The 25571-nt window shown below is 39.3% G+C and overlaps 1 protein-coding gene and 1 pseudogene across 10 annotated transcripts in view; both read left to right on the forward strand.

Moving 5' to 3' along the window:
• Positions 1-25571, forward strand: part of OVCH2 (ovochymase 2) — a 200445-nt gene that overhangs the window by 86833 nt on the left and 88041 nt on the right. The gene's annotated exons all lie outside the window — the stretch shown is intronic.
• LOC307190611 (olfactory receptor 10T2-like) lies at positions 15957-17022 on the forward strand (annotated as a pseudogene). The gene has a single exon. The product of its transcript is annotated as an olfactory receptor 10T2-like (transcript).

A 25571-nucleotide genomic window follows, 5' to 3' on the forward strand; every position in this document is an offset into this window, starting at 1 on the left:
TTGTAACTTCTACTGGGTTCCTATTCATGGTAATAATTAAAGCTTGAGATTTAAAATATCATTAGTTCTTAATACATGTCAATAATTTTAAGTTCTTAATAATTTCTCATTGAAGGTCTTTTCAGATGCCTAATATAATGTTAATGGATTAGCTTGGCGTCAAAATGATTTCGAAGGCACTGTCTCATTTAGAGTGGCATATTCTGGTCATGATGTTCTAATCAAATTTTGGACTTTTTAGCAAAACCTTCAGGACATTTTCTAGCAGGTATACTTGTTATGTGGTTTGCTTTGAAGTGCAGAGCTGAATGGAATAAACTCCAATTCCTCAGATCAGTTTTGTAAATCATATTTTTATTTCAACTATTTATTATTCCAATCTTGAAGAGGTAAGGGTGGAAAAATGACATGAAGACATTCCATGGAATTTTAATTTTAACTTCAGTCATTGTTAAAGGTGAAGGGGAAGAAAAATAGTAAGGAATCAGCAGTGGAAAATGAAGGAGTATGCAAGAGAAAGAAACATAGGCTGGAAATTATTCTGTAGGACTAACAAATATATTGTGATGTGAAGGGTTGCTCTTTTCTCTTTGCATTGTAGTTATGGGCAAAGAATACAAGAGGATTCAGGCCAGGTAACCAGCACCCACCTAATACCTATAATGTGCCAGGCAATATGCTGGGGTTAGAGATGTCTCATGTCATCCTCACAAGTCTATGTGCTTGGAATTTCATTTCGATTTTATAAAACATAAAGTGAGTTATAGAGTGCTTAAGTGACTCTAGAAGTCGTGAATTTATTCAACACATACTGACTAAATGCATGTGATGGGCCAGGCAATTTTATACATGGGAAACACAAAATGTAACCAGACACATAGGATCTCCGTGATGAAAGAGTGAATGACTGCTTTGGTTTGTGGAGTCAAGGAAGCCCTCTCTGAGGAGGCGATGTGCTTAAATGGAAAACAATGGCAAAAGCAACCAACGGGTGAAGATCAGGGGAGAGAGCATTACTGGCATGTTTCACAGCTAACTCAGAGACCCTAAGGTGGGGCACTCACCTGCCTAAGCAGTCTTCAGGCTAGACCCAAATGGCTTGTCTTTGAGACCACGCCACTCTCTTTCCTTGGGAGGTTTTCCAGTCTATTTCCTCTAAAGGAAACATTTTTCCATTCTTACTGCTTTAGCTATCACTCACCTTGTATAACTCTGCGATCCTAACCTCTACCGTAAAGGAGTCTCTAATTTTCTTTGGCACATTCCCGGGCCAAAATGTCCTCCTAGTATTGAATGTAAGATTTTCAGAACAGAATTGGTCATATTTCCCCCACATGTCAGACTTTTCTCCTGTACTTCCTATTTGAGTTAGTTGCAGTCATTAGAGAGCTACCGTCAGACCCCAATTTTGATTTCTTCCTCACCTTTATACACATAAATTCACTTCCAAAATTCCAGATGTCCTTTTGCCATCACCTTTTTTGTTTGTTTTTTTCTCTCTGCCATTGTCCTTGACCTATCCGATAGGGTGAATATGGTGCCTCTGTAGTTTTCTATTAGTCACAAATCTGTTGCATTTTTATTCACTACATGGTGACCAGATATTGGATTCCTAAACAGTTAAGTCACTAATAGTGTCAAAAACAGTGAATGACTATACACTGCTTATAGGAGGAAATCCAAATACCCCAGCATGATATTTGATGCTCATCGAAAATGGATCCCTAGACGCTGCTCCTGGCTCAGTTTCCACCACATCCCTCTAAGTAACCCTACACTCAAAGCAGACAGTAGTGCTCTCTCTTTTCCAAACACATCATGATCCTTCATGTTGCTGTGCCCTTGCATGTGGGGTTCGCTCTGCCACAACTTCTCCTCCTCCATTTTGTTTCCTGTAGACTTTTACTCATTTTTCAGGACCCAGCTTGGATTACTTTGATTCCTCATCCTCTCTTGTTGTCCACATTTTCTAGATTCCAGGATCCTGAATAAGAAATGTCTCCCGCATTCTACTTCCTCACTCGTGGATTTTTGCCACAGCCTCTACTTTTTCCCTCTCCCAGTCCTTTCCTTCACCTGCTACCAGCTTTTCTACGTCCAATCTACAATCACTGTACATTCCATTTTAGATTTTTAGGTACCTTTTGCTTACAAAGTAGATAATTCTAATAACTTCTAGGCTTCATCGCATGCTTCAGTTACACCATCTCATATATCCTCACGGCTGTCCCAAGAGATAAGTGCCATTATCATGACCATGTTTGTAGTGAGGAACCTATGGCCTGGAGAGTTACTTAATCTGCCAGAAGTGATATAGCTGGTAAGTGTACATGTATAACATATACACAGCAAGGCAGTCAGAGTCTAGAGAGCCAGTTGCTTGGCTAGTTGATTATAAGGCTTCCCTCAGTGCAACTGCACTAACCGCATTTCCTGCCTCAAACCTCCCCTATATGGGGACCATCCCACTGTTTGCAAAAAACAGTTTATCCTTTGTGACTCTTCTACTTTGTGCATGTTGTTTTCTATAAGTTGTAGTGTTCTTCTTGCCCTTTTATGACTGCTAAAAACAGCATTCTTAGAAAGACAATTGAAATGTCTTGTCCCTCGGAATTCTCCTCAAACCTCCCTATGTGTGTTAGTCATTTCTTCTTTTAGGTTTACATCATTTTATTGTGAGGAGGTTGGGTTTGTTTTTTTTTTTTCCTGCCATGTGGCATGTGGGATGTTAGTTCCCAAACCACGGATCAAACCCGTTCCCCCTGCAGTGGAAGCGTGGAGTCCTAACCACTGGACTGCCAGGGAATTCCCAGGAGGTTGGGTTTTTGTTGTTGTTGGTTGGGTTGTTTTGTGTGTGTGTGTGTGTGTGTGTGTGTGTGTGTGTGTGCGCGCTTGAATCCTGTACTACACAGAGCAGAGACTTTTTAAAAATTTTGTATGCCCCAACTTGCATCCTGAGCCTAGTGATGGTAGAATTTTTACTAAGGTTAGTTGAGAGGCTATAGGGAAAAAATCCATATTCTCCAGAAAGCGTCCATGCTTATACTTCAGTGCATTTGTTAACCCCTCTTCAATATGCCACTTGTTCTCCTTAGTATTTATTTTGTTTGATGTGTACTAAACATAGTTTCTCTCTAAATAGTTTTAAGAATAATGTCACGTAGCATTGCCAACGCATGTATAGACGCTTTCTACATTCTTTTTTATTAAAAAATTTTTTTTGAATTTATTTTTTTTAATATAGCAGGTTCTTATTAGTTATCCATTTTATACATATTAGTGTATACATGTCAATCCCAATCTCCCAATTCATCACCCCCCCACCCCCCCCCCCACCCACCGCTGCTTTCCCACCTTGGTGTCCATACGTTTGTTCTCTACATCTGTGTCTCAATTTCTCCCTGCAAACCGGTTCATCTGTACCATTTTTCTAGGTTCCACATATATGCATTAATATACGATATTTGTTTTTCTCTTTTGGACTTACTTCACTCTGTATGACAGTCTCTAGATTCATCCACCTCTCAACAAATGACCCAATTTTATTCCTTTTTATGGCTGAGTAATAGTCCATCATGTATATGTACCACAACTTCTCAATCCATTCGTCTGTCGATGAGCATTTAGGTTGCTTCCATGACCTGGCTATTGTAAATAGTGCTGTAATGAACATTGGGGTACATGTGTCTTTTTGAATTATGGTTTTCTCTGGGTATATGCCCAGTAGTGGAATTGCTGGGTCATATGGTAATTCTATTTTTAGTTTTTTAAGGAACCTCCATACTGTTCTCCATAGTGGCTATATCAGTTTATGTTCCCACCAACAGTGCAAGAGGGTTCCCTCTTCTCCACACCCACTCCAGCATTTGTTGTTTGTAGATTTTCTGATGCTGCCCATTCTAACTGGTGTGAGGTGACACCTCATTGTAGGTTTGATTTGCATTTCTCTAATAATTAGTGATGTTGAGCAGCTTTTCATGTGCTTCTTGGACATATGTATGTCTTTTTGGAGAGATGTCTACTTAGGTTTTTTGCCCATTTTTGGATTGGGTTGTTTGTTTTTTATTTTATTATTTATTTTTTATACAGCAGGTTCTTATTAGTCATCAATTTTATACATATCAGTGTATACATGTCAATCCCAATCACCCAATTAATCACACACACCCCCCACCCCGCCGTGGTTTTCACCCCTTGGTGTCTATACGTTTGTTCTCTACATCTGTGTCTCAATTTCTGCCCTGCAAACCGGTTCATCTGTACCATTTTTCTAAGTTCCACATATATGCATTAATATACGATATTTGTTTTTCTCTTTTGGACTTACTTCACTCTGTATGACAGTCTCTAGATCCATCCATGTCTCAACAAATGACTCAATTTTGTTCCTTTTTATGGCTGAGTAATATTCCATTGTATATATGTACCACAACTTCTTTATCCATTAGTCTGTTGATGGGCGTTTAGGTTGCTTCCATGACCTGGCTATTGTAAATAGTGTTGCATTGAACATTGGGGTACATGTATCTTTTTGAATTATGGTTATCTCTGGGTATATGCCCAGTCGTGGGATTGCTGGATCATATAGTAATTCTATTTTTAGTTTTTTAAGGAACCTCCATATTGTTCTCCATAGTGGATGTATCAGTTTACATTCCCACTAACAGTGCAAGAGGGTTCCCTTTTCTCCACACCCTCTCCAGCATTTGTTGTTTGTAGATTTTCTGAATGCCCATTCTGACTGGTGTGAGGTGATACCTCATTGTAGTTTTCATTTGCATGTCTCTAATAATTAGTGATGTTGAGCAGGTTTTCATGTGCTTCTTGGCCATCTGTATGTCTTCTTTGGAGAAATGTCTATTTAGGTCTTCTCCCCATTTTTGGATTGGGTTGTTTGTTTCTTTAATATTGAGCTGCATGAGCTGTTTATATATTTTGGAGATTAATCCTTTGTCCGTTGATTCGTTCTCCCATTCTGAGGGTTGTCTTTTCGTCTTATTTATGGTTTCCTTTGCTGTGAAAAAGCTTTGAAGTTTCATTAGGTCCCATTTGTTTATTTTTGTTTTTATTTCCATTACTCTAGGAGGTAGATCAAAAAAGATCTTGCTGTGATTTATGTCAAAGAGTGTTCTTCTTATGTTTTCCTCTAAGAGTTTTATAGTGTCCAGTCTTACATTTAGGTCTCGAATCCATGTTGAGTTTATTTTTGTGTATGGTGTTAAGGAGTGTTCTAATTTCATTCTTTTACATGTAGCTGTCCAGTTTTCCCAGCACCACTTATTGAAGAGACTGTCTTTTCTCCATTGTATATCCTTGCCTCCTTTGTCATAGATTAGTTGACCATAGGTGCATGGGTTTATCTCTGGGCTTTCTATCCTGTTCCATTGATCTCTATTTCTGTTTTTGTGCCAGTACCATATTGTCTCGATTACTGTAGGTTTGTAGTATAATCTGAAGTCAGGGAGTCTGATTCTTCCAGCTCCCTTTTTTTCCCTCAAGATTGCTTTGGCTATTCGGGGTCTTTTGTGTCTCCATAAAAATTTTAAGATTTTTTTTGTTCTAGTTCTGTAAAAAATGCCATTGGTAATTTGATAGGGATTGCATTGAATCTGTAGATTGCTTTGGGTAGTATAGTCATTTTCACAATATTGATTCTTCCAGTCCAAGAACATGGTATATCTCTCCATCTGTTTGTGTTATCTTTGATTTCTTTCATCAATGTCTTATAGTTCTGAGTACAGATCTTTTACCTCCTTAGGTAGGTTTATTCCTAGGTATTGTATTCTTTTTGTTGCAGTGGTAAATGGGAGTGTTTCCTTAATTTCATTTTCAGATTTTTCATCATTAGTGTATAGGAATGCAAGAGATTTCTTTGCATTAATTTTGTATCCTGCCACTTTACCAAATTCATTGATTAGCTCTATTAGTTTTCTGGTGGCATCTTTAGGATTCTCTATGTATAGTATCATGTCATCTGCAAACAGTGACAGTTTTACTTCTCCTTTTCCAAATTGTATTCCTTTTATTTGTTTTTCTTCTCTGATTGCCATGGCTAGGACTTCCAAAACTATGTTGAATAATAGTGGTGAGAGTGGACATCCTTGTCTTTTTCCTGATCTTAGAGGAAATGCTATCAGTTTTTCACCATTGAGAATGATGTTTGCTGTGGGTTTGTCATATATGGCCTTTATTATGTTGAGGTAGGTTCCCTCTCTGTCCACTTTCTAGATAGTTTTTATGATAAATTGGTGATGAATTTTCTCAAAAGCTTTTTCTGCATCTATTGAGATGATCATATAGTTTTTATTCTTCAGTTTGTTAATATGGTGTATCACATTGATTGATTTGCATATATTGAAGGATCCTTGCATCCCTGGGATAAATCCCACTTGATCATGGTGTATGATCCTTTTAATGTGCTGTTGGATTCTGTTTGCTAGTATTGTGTTGAGGATTTTTGCATCTATATTCATGAGTGATAGTGGTCTGTAATTTTCTTTCCTTGGAGTATCTTTGTCTGGTTTTGGTATCAGGGTGATGGTGGCCTCATAGAATGAGTTTGGGAATGTTCCTTCCTCTGCAATTTTTTGGAAGATTTTGAGAAGGATGGGTTTTAGCTCTTCTCTAAATGTTTGATAGAATTCACCTGTGAAGCCATCTGGTCCTGGACTTTAGTTTGTTGGAAGATTTTTTTTTTTTTTGCGGTACACGGGCCTCTCACTGTTTTGGCCTCTCCCGTTGCGGAGCACAGGCTCCAGACATGCAGGTTCAGTGGCGATGGCTCACGGGCCTATCCGCTCCATGGCATGTGGGATCTTCCCATACCGAGGCACGAACCTGTGTCCCCTGCATTGGCAGGTGGACTCTCAACCACTGCGCCACCAGGGAAGCCCTGTTGGAAGATTTTTAATCACAGTTTCAATTTCATTACTTGTGATTGGTCTGTTTATATTTTCTGTTTCTCCGTGGTTCAGTCTTGAAGGTTATACCTGTCTAAGAATTTGTCCATTACTTCCAGGTTGTCCATTTTATTGGCATAGAGTTGCTTGTAGTAGTCTCTTATGATGCTTTGTATTTCTGCGGTGTCTGTTGTAACTTCTCCTTTTTCTTTTCTAATTTTATTGATTTGAGTCCTCTCCTTCTTTTTCTTCATGAGTTTGGCTAACCGTTTATCAATTTTGTTTATCTTCTGAAAGAGCCAGCTTTTAGTTTTATTGATTTTGCTATTGTTTTCTTTGTTTCTATTTCAGTTATTCCTGCTCTGATCTTTATGATTTCTTTCCTTCTGCTAACTTTGGGTTTTGTTTGTTGTTCTTTCTCTGGTTCCTTTAGGTGTAAGGTTAGATTATTTATTTGAGATTTTTCTTGTTTCTTGAGGCAGGCTTGTATAGCTGTAAACTTTCTTCTTAGAACTGCTTTTGCTGCATCCCATAGGTTTTGGATTGTAATGTTTTCATTGTCATTTGTCTTTAGGTATTTTTTGATTTCCTTTTTGATTTCTTTAGTGTTATCTTGGTTATTTAGTAACGTATTGTTTAGCCTCCATGTGTTTGTGTTTTTTACGTTTTTTCCCCCTGTATTTCATTTCTAATCTCATAGCATTGTGGTCAGAAAAGATGCTTGATATGATTTCAATTTTCTTAAATTTACTGAGTCTTGATTTGTGACACAAGATTTGATCTATCCTGGAGAATGTTCCGTGCGCACTTGAGAAGAAAGTGTCATCTGCTGTTTTTGGATGGAATGTCCTATAAATATCAATTAAATCTGTCTGGTCTATTGTGTCATTTAAAGCTTCTCTTTCCTTATTTATTTTCATTTTGGATGATCTGTCCATTGGTGTAAGTGAGGTGTTAAAGTCCCCCACTATTATTGTGTTACTGTCAATTTCCTCTTTTATAGCTGTTAGCAGTTGCCTTATGTATTGAGGTGCTCCTATGTTGGGTGCATATATATTTATAATTGCTATATCTTCTTCTTGGATTGATCCTTTGATCATTATGTAGTGTCCTTCCTTGTCTCTTGTAACATTCTTTCTTTTAAAGTCTATTTTATCTGATATGAGTATTGCTACTCCAGCTTTATTTTTATTTCCATTTTCATGGAATCTTTTTCAATCCCCTCACTTTCAGTCTGTATGTGTCCCTAGATCTGAAGTGGGTCTCTTGTAGACAGCATATATATGGATCTTGTTTTTGTATCCATTCAGCAAGCCTGTGGCTTTTGGTTGGAGTGTTTAATCCATTCACGTTTAAGGTAATTAACGATATGTATGTTCCTGTGACCATTTTCTTAATTGTTTTGTGTTTGTTTTTATAGATCCTTTTCTTCTCTTGTGTTTCCCACTTAGAGAAGTTCCTTTAGCATTTGCTGTAGAGCTGGTTTGGTGGTGCTGGATTCTCTTAGCCTTTGTTTGTCTGTAAAGGTTTTTTTGTTTTTTGTTTTTTTGTAAAGCTTTTGATTTCTCCATCGAATCTGAATGAGATCCTTGCCGGGTAGAGTAATCTTGGTTGTAGGTTCTTCCCTTCCATCACTTTAATTATATCATGCTACTCCCTTCTGGCTTGTAGAGTTTCTGCTGAGAAATCAGCTGTTAACCTTATGGGAGTTCCCTTGTATGTTATTTGTCATTTTTCCCTTGCTGCTTTCAATAATTTTTGTTTGTCTTTAATTTTTGACAATTCGATTATTATGTGTCTAGGCGTGTTTCTCCTTGGGTTTATCCTATATGGGACTCGCTGCGCTTCCTGGACTTGTGTGGCTATTTCCTTTCCCATATTAGGGAAGTTTTCGACTATAATCTCTTCAAATATTTTCTCAGGTCCTTTCTCTGTCTTTTCTCCTTCCGGGACCCTTATAATGTGAATGTTGTTGCGTTTAATGTTGTCCCAGAGGTCTCTTAGGTTGTCTTCATTTCTTTTCATTCTTTTTTCTTTATTCTGTTCTGCAGCAATGAATTCCACCATTCTGTCTTTCAGGTCACTTATCCATTCTTTTGCCTCAGTTATTCTGCTATTGATTCCTTCGAGTGTAGTTTTCATTTCAGTTATTGTATTCTTCATCTCTGTTTGTTTGTTCTTTAATTCTTCTAGTTCTTTGTTAAAATTTCTTGCATCTTCTCGATCTTTGCCTCCATTCTTTTTCCGAGGTCCTGGATCATCTTCACTATCATTACTCTGAATTCTTTTTCTGGAAGGTTCCCTATCTCCACTTCATTTTGTTGTTTTTCTGGGGTATTATCTTGTTCCTTCATCTGGTACATAGCCCTCTGCCTTTTCATCTTGTCTGTCTTTCTGTGAATGTGGTTTTTGTTCCACAGGCTGCAGGATTGTAGCTCTTCTTGCTTCTACTCTCTGCCCTCTGGTGGATGAGGCTATCTAAGAGGCTTGATGGGAGGGACTGGTAGTGGGTAGAGCTGAGTGTTGCTCTGGTGGGCAGAGCTCGGTAAAACTTTAATCCACTTGACTCTTGATGGGTGGGGCTGGGTTCCCTCCCCATTGGTTGTTTGGCCTGAGGCAACCCAACACTGGTGCCTATCTGGGCTCTTTGGTGGGGCTAATGACAGACTCTGGGAGTGCTTATGCCAAGGAGTACTTCCCAGAACTTCTGCTGCCGGTGTCCCTGTCCCCATGGTGAGCCACAGCGCCCCCCCGCCCCCGCCTCTGCAGGAGACCCTCCAACACTAGCAGGTAGGTCTGTTTCACTCTCCCCTGGGGTCACTGCTCCTTCCCCTGGGTCCCGATGCGCACACTACTTTGTGTGTGCCCTCCAAGAGTGGAGTCTCTGTTTCCCCCAGTCCTGTGAAAGTCCTGCAATCAGTTCCCACTAGGCTTCGAAGTCTGATTCTCTAGGCATTCCTCCTCTCGTTGCCGGACCCCCAGGTTGGGAAGCCTGATGTGGGGCTCAGAACCTTCACTCCAGTGGGTGGACTTCTGTGGTATAAGTGTTCTCCAGTTTGTGAGTCACCCACCCAGCAGTTATGGGATTTGATTTTACTGTGATTGTGCCCCTCCTACCATCTCATTGTGGCTTCTCCTTTGTCTTTGGATGTGGGGTATCTTTTTTGGTGAGTTCCAGTGTCTTCCTGTCAATGATTGTCCAGCAGCTAGTTGTGATTCTGGTGTTCTTGCAAGAGGGAGTGAGAGCACGTCCTTCTACTCCACCATCTTGGTTCCTCCTCTATGCTTCCTATTATAGGAGCAGTTATGGCAATTGTGTCTTATTTGATGCCACAGGAAGTGAAGCATATTGTCCAGGCCGGAAGGTAATAGTCCTCTTTTCTTTGTTCCAAGTTTAGAGGGGGAGAGGGGAAATACACTTTATTCATTAAACAAACATGTATTAAATACTGGTATGTATTTACTTTTTTTCTTTGCTGAGTCATGCATTTATTTATTTAAACTAATTTCATCCCTAGTTTCCTAGTCTTTTGCCTGTTTTTTTATTGTTAAACTATAGTTGATTTACAACATTATGTTAGTTTCAGGTGTACAACTTCAGATTCTTTTCCATTATAGGTTATTACAAGATATTGAATATAGTTCCATGTGCTATAAGGTAAATCCTTGTTGTTTTCTATTTTATATATAGTAGTATGTATCTTTTAACCTCATACTCCTAATTTATCCCTTCCCTTCCCCTTTCCCCTTTGGTAACCATAAGTTTGTTTTCTATGCCTGTGAGTCTGCTTCTGTTTTGCAAATAAGTTTATTTGTATTTTTTTTAGATTCTAAATATGTGATATCATATAATTTGTCTTTCTCTTTCTGACCTACTTCACTTAGTATGATAATCTCTAGGTCCATCCATGTTGCTGCAAATGGTGCTATTTCTTTCTTTTTTATGTCTGAGTAATATTCCATTGTGTGTGTATGTGTATTTTATATATATATATATATATATACACACACATATATATATATGTCACATTTTCCTTATCCATTCATCTGTTAGTGGACATTTAGATTGCTTCCATGTCTTGGCTGTTGTGAATAGTGCTGCTATGAACATAAGGGTGCATGTATCTTTTCGAATTAGAGTTTTCATCTTTTCCCAATATTGCACAGGACTGGAATTTCTGGATCATGTGGTAATTCAATTTTTAGTTTTTTAAGGAACTTCCCAGCTATTTTCCATAGTGGCTGCAGCAATTTACATTCCTACCAACAGTGTAGGAGGGTCCCCTTTTCTCCACCACCTCTCCAGTGTTTATTATTTGTGGACTTTTTAATGACAGCCATTCTGATTGCCGTGAGATGATATCTCATTGTAGTTTTGATTTGCATTTCTTTAATTATTAGTGAATGTGGAGCTATTTTTCATGTGCCTGTTGGCCGTCTGTATGTCTTCTTTGGAGAAATGTCTATTTGGGTCTTCTACCCATTTTTGATTGGGTTATTTGGCTTTTTGATATTGAGTTGCGTAAGCTGTCTGTATATTTTGGAAATTAAGCTCTTGTTGGTAGCATCATTTGCAAATATTTTCTCCCATTCCATAGGTTGTCTTTTTTTTTTTCCATAGGTTGTCTTTTCATTTTGTTTGGTTTCTTGCTGTACAAAAGCATAATTTTGATTACGTGCCATTTGTGTTTTTTTTGCTTTTATTTCTATTACCTTGGGAGACTGAACTAAGAAAATATTACTGCAGTTTATGTCTGAGAATGCTTCGCCTTTGTTCTATCTAGGATTTTTATGGTGTCATGTCTTATATTTAAATCTTTAAGCCATTTTGAGTTTGTGTGTGTGTGTATGGTGTGAGAGAGTGTTCTAACTTCAGTGATTTACGTGGGGCTGCCCAGCTTTCCCAATACCACTTGCTGAAGAAACTGTCTTTTCTCCATTGTACCATCTTGCCTCCTTTGTCAAAGATTAATTGATTGTAGGTGTGTGGGTTTATTTTTGGGCTGTCTTTGTTTGTTCCATTGATCATATGGCTGTTTCTGTGCCCAAACCATGTGGTTTTGATTACTGCAGCTTTGTAGTATTGTCTAAAGTCTGGGAGGGATGTGCCTCCAGGTTTGTTCTTTTTCCTCAGAGTTGCTATGTTAATTCTGGGTCTTTTGTGGTTCCATATAAATTTTACGATTATTTGTTCTAGCTCTGTGAAAAATGTCATGGGTAATTTGATAGGGATCACATTAAATCTGTAGATTGCCTTGGTAGTGTGGCCATTTTAACAATATTAATTATTGCAATCCAAGAGCATGGGATATCTTTCCATTTCTTTGTATCATCTTCAATTTCCTTTATCAGTGTTCTAGTTCTCAGCATATAGGTGTTTCATATCCTTGGTTAGGTTTATTCCTAAGTATTTTTTTGCCGCAATTTTAAATGGGATTTTTTTTTTACTTTCTGATATTTCATTGTTAGTATAAAGAAATGCAAGTTTTCTGCATATTAATCTTGTTCCTGCTACCTTGCTGAATTCATTTATTAGTTCTAATAGTTTTTATGTGGAGTCTTTAGGGTTTCTATAGAGTATCATGTCATCTGCATACAGTGACAGTTTTACCTCTTCCCTTCCAATTGGGGTACCTTTTATTTCTTTTTCTAATTGCTGTGGTTAGAACTTCCAATACTAAGTTGAATAGAAGAGATGAGAGTGGGCATCGTTGTTTTGTTCTAGAATTTAGTGGGAAGGCTTTCAGCTTTTCAGCCTCGAGTGTTATATTAGCTGTGGGTTTGTTGTAAGTGCTATTGGTATGTATTGATACTATCACATTGCTAGGTGATGTGGCTATATCTTAATGGGTCTTGAAATGTATTGAAAGAGACAGTGAACAACATTTAGTACATGTCCCATTTAACTAAATGACAGAGAAAACAATTTAATTGGAAATAATTAGTGCATCTAGAAAGAAAACAAGGGAAGCTTCCTGGGGGAAGATGGCACTCCATTTACTCACTGAACTCTCATGACATAAACCTTTATATTTACCGTATTTTGCTGCAGGTAGGATACGAAATGGTAAAATAGCCCTCTGCTCTGACTAGTATAGAAGTCAGATAGATATGTTAAAATGTCATCCTAATACAATCAGATATGAACACAGAACTCATTAACTCAATCAGAGTGATTGAAGATGATTTTTTAGGAAGATGACTTTTTTTTTGTAGAATTCCATTTTAATAAAATTCAAAAGCAATCAAGATGAAACTGTATTTTTTCTGTAACATATATATGTGTAATGAAATTATTTTATTGAATGGAAGATTCTTTAAATTCTATAGTGCTTTTCAATTTTAAAAGTTTCACACACGTGATTTTGTATAATCCCATAATAAGCCTTTTTCCCTTACCCCTTTATTGCCCCGCCTCCCTTCTCTCTCTGTACTGGTAACCACTAGTTTGTTCTCTATATCTGTAAGTCAGCTTCTTTTTTGTTTTATTCACTACAGTGTTGTATTTTCAGATTCCACATATAAGTAATATCATACAGTATTTGTCTTTCTCTGTCTGAATTATTTCAGTTAACATAACGTTCTCAAAATCCATCCATGTTGCTGCAGATGGCAAAATTTCATTCTTTTTTGTGGATGAGTAGTATTCCATTTGTGTGTGTGTGTGTGTGTGTGTGTGTGTGTGTGTATATATATATATATATGGTGTGTATACATGTGTGTTTCCATTCATCTGTTGATGGATACTTAGCTTTCTTCCATACCTTGGGAATAGTAAATAATACTATGAACACTGGAGTGCATGTGTCTTTTTGAATTAGCGTTTTGGGGTTTTTTTGGGTTTTATACCCAGGAATGGAATTGTTGGGTCATATGGCTGTTCTATTTTTAGTCTTTTGAGAAACTTCTATACTGTTTTCCCCAGTGGTTGCACCAATTTACATTTAGGGAGGTGACATTTAAACTGGGTTTGAAACAAAGACTGTGGTTTAAGAAGCAGGGGGGAAGAACACTGCAAATAGAGAAACAATGTGTGCACAGTAGGAGAGCCACCAAGGGGCCTTCCATGCTTGGGAGATGATGGGATGCTTTCCATGTAGGGGAGGTTGGTGGCAGAAGATGAGATGGACAGGTAAACCTTGAATGCCATGCTAGGGCACTTGCACTTGCAGGGACACTTTAACTTTACTAGTTAAGAAGGTCTTCTCCCAAGTGACTCTGCCTGGGTATAAATACCAGCTCCTCCTTTAACAAACTTTATCACCTTCACAAATTAAGTAACTCCCTAAGCCATAGTTTCCTTATTTCAAACATGAACACAATACTTTTATTTATCTCGTAAGGTATTTAAGAGAAATTTTAAATGAGAGAGATGGTCTGATTACATTGGCTATCTCGATATTCTGTAAGTATGTCAAGCTCATTCCCACCATGGGGTCTTTGCAGTAGTGTTTCCTGCAAGTGTCATGTTTTACCCCTAGATCTTATATGGTGCATTCTTATCAATTCTAGTCGCAAAGTAAGTATCAGTTCCATAGAAAAGGCTTTCCTGACTCTACAATTGGAAGTAGCCACCTAGTCCCACACTCTCATACCACTTTCCTTTAATTCTCTTCATGGCATTTTTCTCAGTCTGAGATAGGAAAGGTCATATGTGTCTTATCACATGTTATATTTCCCATCAGAGAATTGACTAATACATCATAGACATTAAATAAATATTTTTGGAATTAATTCATTGACTTTGCATAGTCAGTTAAGCACCCTGTACCTTGGTTTCAATGTTTGTAGCATCAGGATTGAAATACCTACCACACAGAATTGTTGGGAGAAACCTAGTGAGAAAATTCTATCAAACACACAGCGTATTGTCCAGTATATTTCAGATTTTGAATAAATACTGGTTACCTGCATCACTGCCTTGTAAATTTTTTCCAGTATTTCAGTACATAAAGAACACACAGACTTTCCAGATAAAGGTATATTTTCTCTTTTCTTCAAGCTTTGTGGATCCTACAAAATACTTTCCAGTGTTGTCTCTACCAGTCTTTCCCCACCCTACAACTCCACACCAATGTCTTCTCACTGTTTTCCTTTCATTCCCTAGTGCCTGAAACCAAGCTATGTATTGTTTGGAAACTCTGTATGTTACTTTCATGCTGTCATCTCAAACACAGAGTGGATAATTTTAACAGTGGATGAAAACGACCTGAGGAAGTTGAGTTCTTAAAAGAGCTGTGCTGCAAAGAAGTCCTGTCCACCAGTATATCAGCTAGATTTATCCTGGAAGTTTTCCTGAAAAGCTCAAGAATTGATCAGAACATCATGAACCAGATGAGCCATCCAGGATGAGAATAGTCTATCCATAACCATTTTGCTTCCAAGATCTGCCTGAATGACAGACAATTATTGAAAAACTCCACTTCAACTCATTGTTATGTACAGAAAATAGTACAAATTTCAAAATGGTAAATTCTCTTATTAAGTCATTGGCATAATTGTCAGCCAAGCAGCCACTGCCTTCTGGAGAGCACCTCTGAGGATAGAATTATTTTCCAAGAATGTTTGGAAGCCATTCGAAAAATTTTCTTTACTTCTCCTTAAGTTAGTATTGATTCATTCAACATTGTTAAGTACGTATGTATGCCAGGCTGTGATTAGACCACACATAAACATTGTATGCCCTTTACTCCTCATACTCCTGTAGGTGAGAAAATGAACTTTTTTTTTTCATATTTCCCTCATTCATTCAGTTTCTGACTGTAGAAGATAGAAAGGGGTGATAAATTAGGGGGTTCCCAGAATATATTTGGGGCTACTCTATGGCATTTACATACATTCTCCTATGAGAATCTTTTTCTTCATCACTCTGAGTCCTGACCTGGAATTCAACTAGGTACATTTAACTTCCATTTCTCAGGCTTTCTCATTAAGAGTTGTCTGTCAATGTCCTCGATTAAAGGCCAGGTGACATCAGTGCTTTCTACAATCTTATCAGAGTCTTGACCCCAAGAACCTCTGCACCTTTGGAGGAGAGTTGTTATGTGCACCAGGAGGATGGACAATCATACCACAGTGAGCATATTCCTTCTGTGGGGATTTTCCAGTTTCCCAGACGGGCAAGATCTCTCCTTCGTGATGATTTTCTTCTCCCATGTGACCATCCTAGTTGCAGATGTGTCCATAATGGTGGCCATCAAGCTCAGTCACAATCTTCACACCCCCACGTACTTTTTCCTCTGTGGTTTGTCCTTTTCAGAAACCTGTACCACTATGGTAATCACCCCCCGCATGCTAGTGGACTTGCTATCAGAAAGCAAGACCATTTCTTTTCTGAGCGTGGCACACAGATGTTTTTCTTCTTTGGCTTGGGAGCTAACAGCTGCTTACTCTTGGCTGCCATGTCCTATGACCATTACACTGCTATTCACAACCCGCTGCACTACACCATCTTGATGACCCAAAAGATCTGCTTCCAGCTCATGACAGCTTCTTGTGTTACTGGGATTGTGGTGTCACTGTGCGTTGTCCTTGTAGTATTCAACTTGTCGTCCTGTGACTCCAGCACCGTCAAGCACTTTTTTTGTGACATTACGTCTGTAGTCTCCCTTGCTGGGATTACACCTTTTTCCAGAAAATGGTTCTTCTTGCCTTCTCTGCCTTTGTTTTGGTGGGGAGCTTTATTTTCATTATGATTTCCTGTGTCTTCATTGGGTCCATAGTTATGAGGATGCCATCTGCCCAGGGGAGGTATAAGGCCTTCTCCACTTGCTCCTTCCACCTCACTGTGGTGTGCATACACTATGGATTTGCTGGCTTTGTCTATCTGAGACCCAAGGACAGTGACTCATTCCGTGAAGATACGCTGATGCCTGTGACATATACAGTACTGACACCTCTGCTTAATCCCATCCTTTACAGTCTAAGAAACAAAGAAATGAAAATATCCCTAAAGAAAGTACTAGGCAATATATGTAGGTTTTCCCCTAGATGGTAAATAAAAGAGCTCTGAACACTTTTTAAAATTTTTACAGAGCATTGATAAAGTAGAGAAAGTGGAGAAAGTGGAGTACTTCCAATAAAAATCATCACTTTGTATACAAAGCAATTAAAGTGTGTTCTAACTGCCTGATATGCTCTGGTCTCACTTCTTTCTTACTATGAAACCAGATGTAGTTTTAAAATATTTTAAAAGGAAATAAAATATTCTAAAATATTATTACATATATATGTACATATACAGATATACACATACATGCATACACACATGCACATATGTATGTAGTAAATGTATCAAAAATGTTTTAGAATACTCTATTTTCATAATTTTGGTTTCCTTTGGAGAAGGAAGAAAATTATATTAAAAAGGAAAAGAAGAAAGAAGGAAAGAGAGAGGGAGAGAGAGACAGAGAGAGAAGGCGGGGAAAGAGAAAGATCACTGATTTACTTAATCAAAAAAAGAGAAAGCACAAACACAAATTTAGCTTTGAAATGAGTGAAAGACCACAATGCAGAGAAATTTCAAAACGTTTTTTATTTTTTAATTAAAAAAAATTTTTTAACATCTTTATTGGAGTATAATTGCTTTACAATGGTGTGTTAGTTTCTGCTTTATAACAAAGTGAATCAGCTATACATATACATATGTTCCCATATCTCTTCCCTCTTGCGTCTCCCTCCCTCCCACCCTCCCTATCCCACCCTCAAAACATTTTAAGAAAATACCTGTTTAACTCTATTCAAAGAAACATGGAAACTAGATGGGAATGGATGAATTTCTGAAAAAAAAATGATGAAAGTTACTGCAGAAGAAATATGCATTTTTAACATACCAAATTCCAGGAATAATATAGACGTCTGTCAAAGAGCTATTCTTTCCAACCCCCAACAAAGGAGTAGACTAGATGGTTTCAAAATGAACTTCCACAAAAAACAAATAATTCAAATGCTGTTTGAGTTACAGCATAGACAAAGATAAATAGCTTGGAATTTATGAAAACCACAGAGGTGGAAGGTGCTATAAATAACTGAATCTCATCGAGGCCATTGTCGTAAGGTTCTCACGTGGCTACTTAGGGAGATGCTGTAGGGAGGGCTTGGCATTTTGAGGTCACATTGTCTAATGGCAAATCCATATGGTGAGGGATGTTACCAATGCTGTGGCAGGAGTGAGGGACCGAGATGGGAGAAAGAATCAAGGGGCTGGTGGCAAAGTCTTTAATAAATGAGAAGAAACTGGGTGGTCAGTAAAAGACTCTGAAAACAACAGTATATTGTTTCATATCTGGATAGTATTTGTGTCAATGAGTAAAATGTTTTGTCATGCAGATTGCCAGTAAATGATTTAGAAATATGGTAAGGAGCTGGGAGAATGTCGACATTGTGTGCAGATATCTGTAGAATAGGAGTGAGCAGCTTCTCTTCAATATTGCTGAGAAGCCTATGTGCCCTCCTCGGACAACTAGGTTTAGTTAAGATGGAGAGGTGGAGCGTGTACTCTGGGAAAAGTTGATGTGTGGAATAGAAAGGAGATTTCCAGAATGAACGTAAAACATATAGGAGAAACCCCAGCAAACAAAGAGAATTTCAAAGAGATGAAGCTGAGAGTTGTGAATAAGTGAATACTGGCGAAGAGAGCTCCCAAAAGGCTTGCAGCTGAGATTCAGATCATGGCTTCATTGACTATAGGTGGTGTCGGAGCCTATTGGGTCTACAGTTCTCATTCTTGGCTCAACATTGAATTAAAGTTTGGCTAGAGGTTCTCTGACCAACCATTTCATAAACTTCACCATTCCATTTTCACAAATGTCCTTGTTTAGTGTAAAAGTCTCTGCGTCCTCATGTAATTATCTAAACTTTTAATTTCATTCATTATTTTAAGACTCAAAATTTTGACCAAATGGTATTTATCCTTGTGATGCAAGGTTGGTTTAACATATGAAAATCAATCAGTGTGATACACCATATTAATAGAATGAAAAATAACAACCACATGATTGTGTCAGTAGATGTAGAATATATACACTATGAAATATTATTCAGCCATTAAGAAAGAAGGGCTTTCCGGGCTACAGGGACGGTGGGGTTGCGGGCTGGGGTTCCGGGCCCGGGTCCCCGCCCGCCCCAGCGCCCGCCGCCGGCCGAACCCCGACCCCCCGCGTCTCCATCGTGGGTCGCGATGGTAGAATGTGCGCCCGGGTCCGCGGGATAGGCGGGCGCAGAGGTCCCTTGTGTTGGCGGGGGTGGGTGCGGCGAGGTTCCGGCGCCTCCGCGTAGCGTCGTGGGGCCGGGGCTGGGGGCGCCGCGGATTGCTATGCTTTCCGCACCTTCCCGGCTCTGAAGCCTCGAGAACACGGCTATAGGCAGCAGTAGTTTAGTGGGGAGTTTGCCTGCTGGGAACTAGGGGCCTGCTGGGGTCTCAGTTCTTGGCTGGCCCTGGAACACGAGGTTGCCAGGTGTGTGACGGCAGCAGGTGGGAGTGACCCGCTGGTGCAGTGATGAGCAGGAAAGCATGTGGGATCTTCCCGGACCAGGCCTCGAACCCATGTCCCCTGCATCGGCAGGCGGGTTCTTAACCACTGCACCACCAGTACTGGCAACAGTAATAACGGCAGCCAGCTTTTCCTGCGCTGATTCTGGGCCGACCACTTGTTGTTCAGCACAGGAAGGACAGGCTGTTGGCCTATGACCCTAGGCAAGAATGACCAGCCGACACGGTCCAGACCGAGGTCCGTGGGCCCAGCTTGGTCCTCTGCGGCCGGTCAGTGGGACAGACCTGCAGGTGTGGCTCCTGTCACTCTAGGACTGGCTTCCGGACAGATCTGGCCGGAAGAGCCCAGGGCACCGCCCTCAGTTCTCCAGGAGAGTGCGCCGGCGTGGAGCCAGGAGGGGTGTGCGCGACTCAGCACGGGGCCGTGCACGTCCAGTCTGCCGCAAGGGCGGTGGGGAGCCGGGGGAAGTCATGGCCTTGCGAATGTCCTCTGATGAAAAGGAACCTGCGGGCTTAATAAACTAACTTGTGTGTGGAACGTCGGTGTGCTGAAAAGCAGTTGTGTGTGCTTTTCCTCCTTGGTGTGGATCAGCGGTGCCGAGGCAGCAGGTGCGATTGTCGTCAGCATCCTTGAACATATCCAGGTGGGCAGTGTTCGGCTACTGCTTCTGTTTGAAAAGATGCTGTGTTTTGGTTGTGGCCCAAAGGTTTGATGTGCTACTTGGCATTTTCTTTCTTCCGTGGAGCTCTTACGGTTCAGACACAACAGAGTTGGTCAAATACTAGTTAGGTTGAATCTTGCTTGCCTCTACTCAGTCATCTTTGTATGAATCCAGTAGTTTTTTTTATTTTGTAAAACGGTTTTTAGCTGATGTTCCATAAAAAGAAACGAAATTGAGCTATTTGTAATGAGGTGGATAGACCTAGAGTCTGTCATACAGAGTGAAGTAAGTTAGAAAGAAAAAGACAAATACCGTATGCTAACACATATATATGGAATTTAAGAAAAAAATGTCATGAAGAACCTAGGGGTAAAGCAGGAATAAAGACGCAGACCTCCTAGAGAACGGACTTGAGGTTATGGGGAGGGGGAAGGGTGAGCTGTGACAGGACGAGAGAGAGTCATGGGCATATACACACTAACAAACGTAGTAAGGTAGATAGCTAGTGGGAAGCAGCCGCATGGCACAGGGATATTGGCTCGGTGCTTTGTGACAGCCTGGAGGGGTGGGATAGGGAGGGTAGGAGGGAGGGAGACGCAAGAGGGAAGACATATGGGAACATATGTTTATGTATGACTGATTCACTTTGTTATAAAGCAGAAACTAACACACCATTGTAAAGCAATTATACCCCAATAAAGATGTTAAAAAAAAAAAGCCCCTATAAAGAATTAAACAGATTTAAACACCACGTGAAAAAAAAAAAAAAAAAAAAGAAAGAAGGAACTCTTGCCATTTGTGACATCGTAGGTGCACCTGGAGACATTGTGCTAAATGAAGTAAGCCAGACACAGAAGGAAAAATACTGCATGAGCTCACTTATAAGTGAAATCTGAGAAAGTCAGGTTCATAGAAGCAGAGAATAGAATGGTAGTTACCAGAGTTGGGGAAATGAAGGGAATGGGGAGATGCTGGTCAAAGGGTACAAAGTTAGTTACATAGGACGAATAAGTTCTAGAGATCGAATGTAGAGCATTATAACTGTAGTTGATAATACTGTATTTTATACTGGATATTTTCTAAGAGTAAACTTAAGTTACTCTTATCACACCTAAAAATGATAGAGATGTGAGTAGATGGGTATGTTAGCTTGGTTATATTTATCACTTCACTTATGTGTATGTATGTCAAAACATCATGCTGGGGCTTCCCTGGTGGCGCAGTGGTTGAGAGTCCGCCTCCTGATGCAGGGGACACGGGTTCGTGACCCGGTCCGGGAAGATCCCACATGCCGCGGAGCAGCTGAGCCCGTGAGCCATGGCCGCTGAGCCTGCGCGTCCGGAGCCTGTGCTCCGCAACGGGAGAGCCCACAACAGTGAGAGGCCCGTGTACTGAAAAAAAAAAGAAAATCATGCTGAAAACTTTAAATCATAAATTTTATTAAAAAAATTAAAACATCTTAAAATTGTTTTAAAGGTTAAAAGAACATGTCAACTAGCACTTTATTCATACCGCTTGAATGGAAACCATTGTATTTTTAAGAAACATTTCTTTGTTGTGAACTTCTTGAAAGAAAAGCACATAACCTATTTAACTTTGTTTCCTCAGTTCATAACCTCATGCTAGAAATAAAAGAGACACTAAATAAATATTCATTGAATTAGAGTTAATGTTTAACCAACAGACATTTGTTGAATGCTTGCTGTGTACCAGACACTGTACTTTGAGCTAAGGATAATTAGTTCAACCTCCCACATCACTACTTTTACCCACCCACCAAAGTTTCTGCAACTGCATTACCAGCTCTCAATGACCAGTTAACTCTTTTTTTCCTTATGTCTCAGTTTATATGTCATTTCTCTGGTAAAGCTTTTCTTGAGCCTCACTAATAAATGCATTTGCCAAATGATATTATGAGGAATAGAGACTGAGCAAAAAGACACAGCCTGGGGCTTTTGGCAGTGAGGTAGGGTAAGTACATAGAACTTTGAGGTCAAAGACACCTAAGACTTGTGAGGCCAAGATCCTGTAGAGGAAAAAGCTATAGAGAAGTGAGCCTGAAATTCTACATATAATTCCTCATTATGGAATTTGACTACTCCCAAGTTGCACTTGGGCTGTTGAGATATCAAACACCAAGTGGAAATCAGCCTGTGAGAGCCTGACGATCTTAGCAGAGATTTTGGCATTTTGCATTGCTGGTTTGATAGATAGGCTGTTTAAGGTAGAGGGCCCCACAACACCTTATGCTTTTATTTGAGAGTCCTGCAGTACTACACCTTAGGAGGAATTGCTGCATCCTAGAAATAAGGTCAAACCAGAAATAGATTATCCCCAACAAAGTACAACACCCAACCACCACATTCTATTAGGATGTAAGTTTAGGAGTTATACTGTACATGGAGGCATCAGTTCTTTTTTTATGTGTGAATGACCCCTTTGGGCACTCTATTTTCATTTCCTCAAAGGGATCAAGCCAGTGCTTTATTTTTCTGCTAGAATAAAATTGAAAACAGTGCGGAAGAAGATAATCTCATCTAGAACCTCTAAAATTTTTTATCCACATTGCTCATCAATTAAAAAAAAAGATAAGATATGCCACAAGATAGGACCAAATGCATAAAAACCAGGTACTTAAATATTAAATAAATATTAATAATACATCTAAGAAAAATAGGGGAATAATATGAAGAGTCACACCACAGAAATGAATACAAAAAGAAAAGGAATCAAGTTTAAATCCTAAAAATGAAAAACAAAATAAATTAGGAATTCAGCTGTTGGGTTAATAGTAGATTGGACACAGCAGAAAAGATGATTAGTAAACTGAAAGGTACGTTAGTAGAAAACATACACATTACAAGACAAAAAATCATCAAAAATACAAAAAGAATGTGAGAGCTGTATAAGAAATTATGAAAAGATCTAACATATGTGTAATGAACTTCTAGAAAAAAGAGAAATTTCTGAAGAAATATTCAATGATAATTTTCCAAACTGATGAAGGACCATGAGCTACAAATTCAAGAAACTTTGCAGATTCCAAACATGATAAGTATAAGAAAAACCACACTCAAGGAAATCATAAAAAGACTACAGGAAGCCCAAAACAAAAGAAAAATGTTAAAAGCTTCCAGAGGAGAAGTAAAAGACATATTCCCTTCAAAAAAAATCAAATGACTAATAGCTGAGTTTTGGAAAGTATTGATGGAAGCAAGAAAATTAAATCTTAAAAGTGCTCAAAGATTTTTTTTACTAGTAACCTAGAATTCTACCTAAAATAGAGATATCTCTCAAAAATGAAGGTGCAATAAAGACCTTTTTTAAAGAACCTAGGGGTAAGACGGGAATGGAGACGCAGACCTACTAGAGAATGGACTTGAGGATGTGGGGAGGGGGAAGGGTAGGCTGTGACAAAGTGAGAGAGTGGCATGGACAGATATACACTACCAAACATAGAATAGATAAGCTAGTGGGAAGCAGCTGCATAGCACAGGGAGATCAGCTCGATGCTTTGTGACCACCTAGAGGGGTGGGATAGGGAGGGTGGGAGGGAGGGAGACGCAAGAGGGAAGAGATATGGGAACATATGTATATGTATAACTGATTCACTTTGTTATAAAGCAGAAACTAACACACCATTGTAAAGCAATTATACTCCAATAAAAATGTTAAAAATAAATAAAGACCTTTTTTTTTTTTTTTTTTGCGGTACGCGGGCCTCTCACCGCTGTGGCCTCTCCCGTTGCGGAGCACAGGCTCCGGACGCGCAGGCTCAGCGGCCATGGCTCACGGGCCCAGCCGCTCCGCGTCGTGTGGGATCTTCCCAGACCGGGGCACGAACCCGTGTCCCCTGCATTGGCAGGTGGACTCTCAACCACTGCGCCAGCAGGGAAGCCCAAGACCTTTTTTATGATTAAAAAAATCTGTTAAAATGCATCACAAGCAAACCTGCATTAAAAGAAGAAGTAATAAAGTGTTTTTTAAAGCAGAAGTAAAATCAATGCTGATATAGGTATAAGGTTTAAAGAAAGGAATGAAGGTCACCAAAAAGAATAAATATATAGGAAACTAGAGAAGGTACACTAGGTAAGGGAACATCTTTGAGAAATAATTAAGAAACTCAATTGGCTTACATGGGTAGGTAGATGATGATACTATCACCGCTTCCTATAGACTCAGATTAAAATGGGAAAAGGAAAGAGTACTCTCTTGTAATACCTTCTAAAATAGCAACTTTATTGAAGTATAATTTACATATGAACAATTTAAATATACAGGTTGATGACTTTTGACAAGTATAACCACCAACCGAATCACAATATACAATGATTTCCTCACCCCCGAGAAATGACCTCTTGCCCCTTTGCTTTCAGTCTTCTCCAGCACTCCACTACAGAGTGAGTATTTTAGAGAATCTGGGAAATGTCAGTGACTTCATAAGTCCCAGTCCATTTCAGAAGAAGAAAATCTTCCTGAAATTTATATAGACTAAGAATCCTTTAATATCACAACAGTTCAGGATCTTTTAAAATTTCCCCAATCAAATCCTACCTTCTATGTAACAATGTATAATCCATAGTAAGTAGGGAACTTCCCCCAAAAAATCTTACAAAGGGAGTTTTTTATTGTCCCCACAGGGGTGTTCTTGATCCTTAGTTTTTGACACACTGTTTAGGGAAGATACTTTGTACCACTCCTAATATTCTTTTTTCCCCTTTTGGAGCGACATCCGTTAGCATAACATTCCTGACATATTTCTAAACTTGCACTTCCTATTCCTCTAGGATTAAATTAGCTGATGGTAGATTTTGAAGGGAAAACTAGCTATGCAATTGTATTAGTTTGTGAGGGCAGCTATAACAAAAGTACCACAAAGTAGGTGGCTTAAACAACAGAAACGTATTGTCTCGCAGTTCTGGAGGCTGAAAGTTAAGATGAAGTTGTCGGCCGGTTGGTTCTCTCTGAGGGCTGTGGGATCTGCTCTATGCTTCTTGCTTAGATTCTAGTGGTTTGCTGGCAATCTTGGAAGTTCTAGAAAAAGAATGGCAATGTATATCCTCTCCAATAAAGACCGTAATAGTGCCACACCTCACTCCCTACATCTGGGTGATTGAATTATTTGAATTCCCTTAGAGTGGAAATAAAAAGGAAAAATGAGTGGATTTATCACAATCAGTTGGGGACTATTTATGTGCCTACACAAAATAGATAAGGAGGAGGTCAACGTGTGACATGTATTTCATCTGAGAGAAGGAAAGGGATGGAGGGGAGTAGACCATTTTGATGGGTGTGCAGTGAGGGTTACCCCAAATTTGTTGGAGTACTAAACCTCACAAAGATTTGCCATTTATTGGGACTTCCCTGGTGGTGCAGTGGTTAAGAATCTGCCTGCCAATGCAGGAGACATGGGTTCAGTCCCTGGTCCGGGAAGATACCACATGCCACGAAGCAACTAAGCCCGTGCACCACAACTACTGAGCCTGTGCTCCAGAGCCTGTGCTCCACAATAAGAGAAGA

This window comes from Stenella coeruleoalba (assembly GCF_951394435.1).
Source record: "Stenella coeruleoalba genome assembly, chromosome: 8".
Taxonomy (NCBI): Eukaryota; Metazoa; Chordata; class Mammalia; order Artiodactyla; family Delphinidae; genus Stenella; species Stenella coeruleoalba.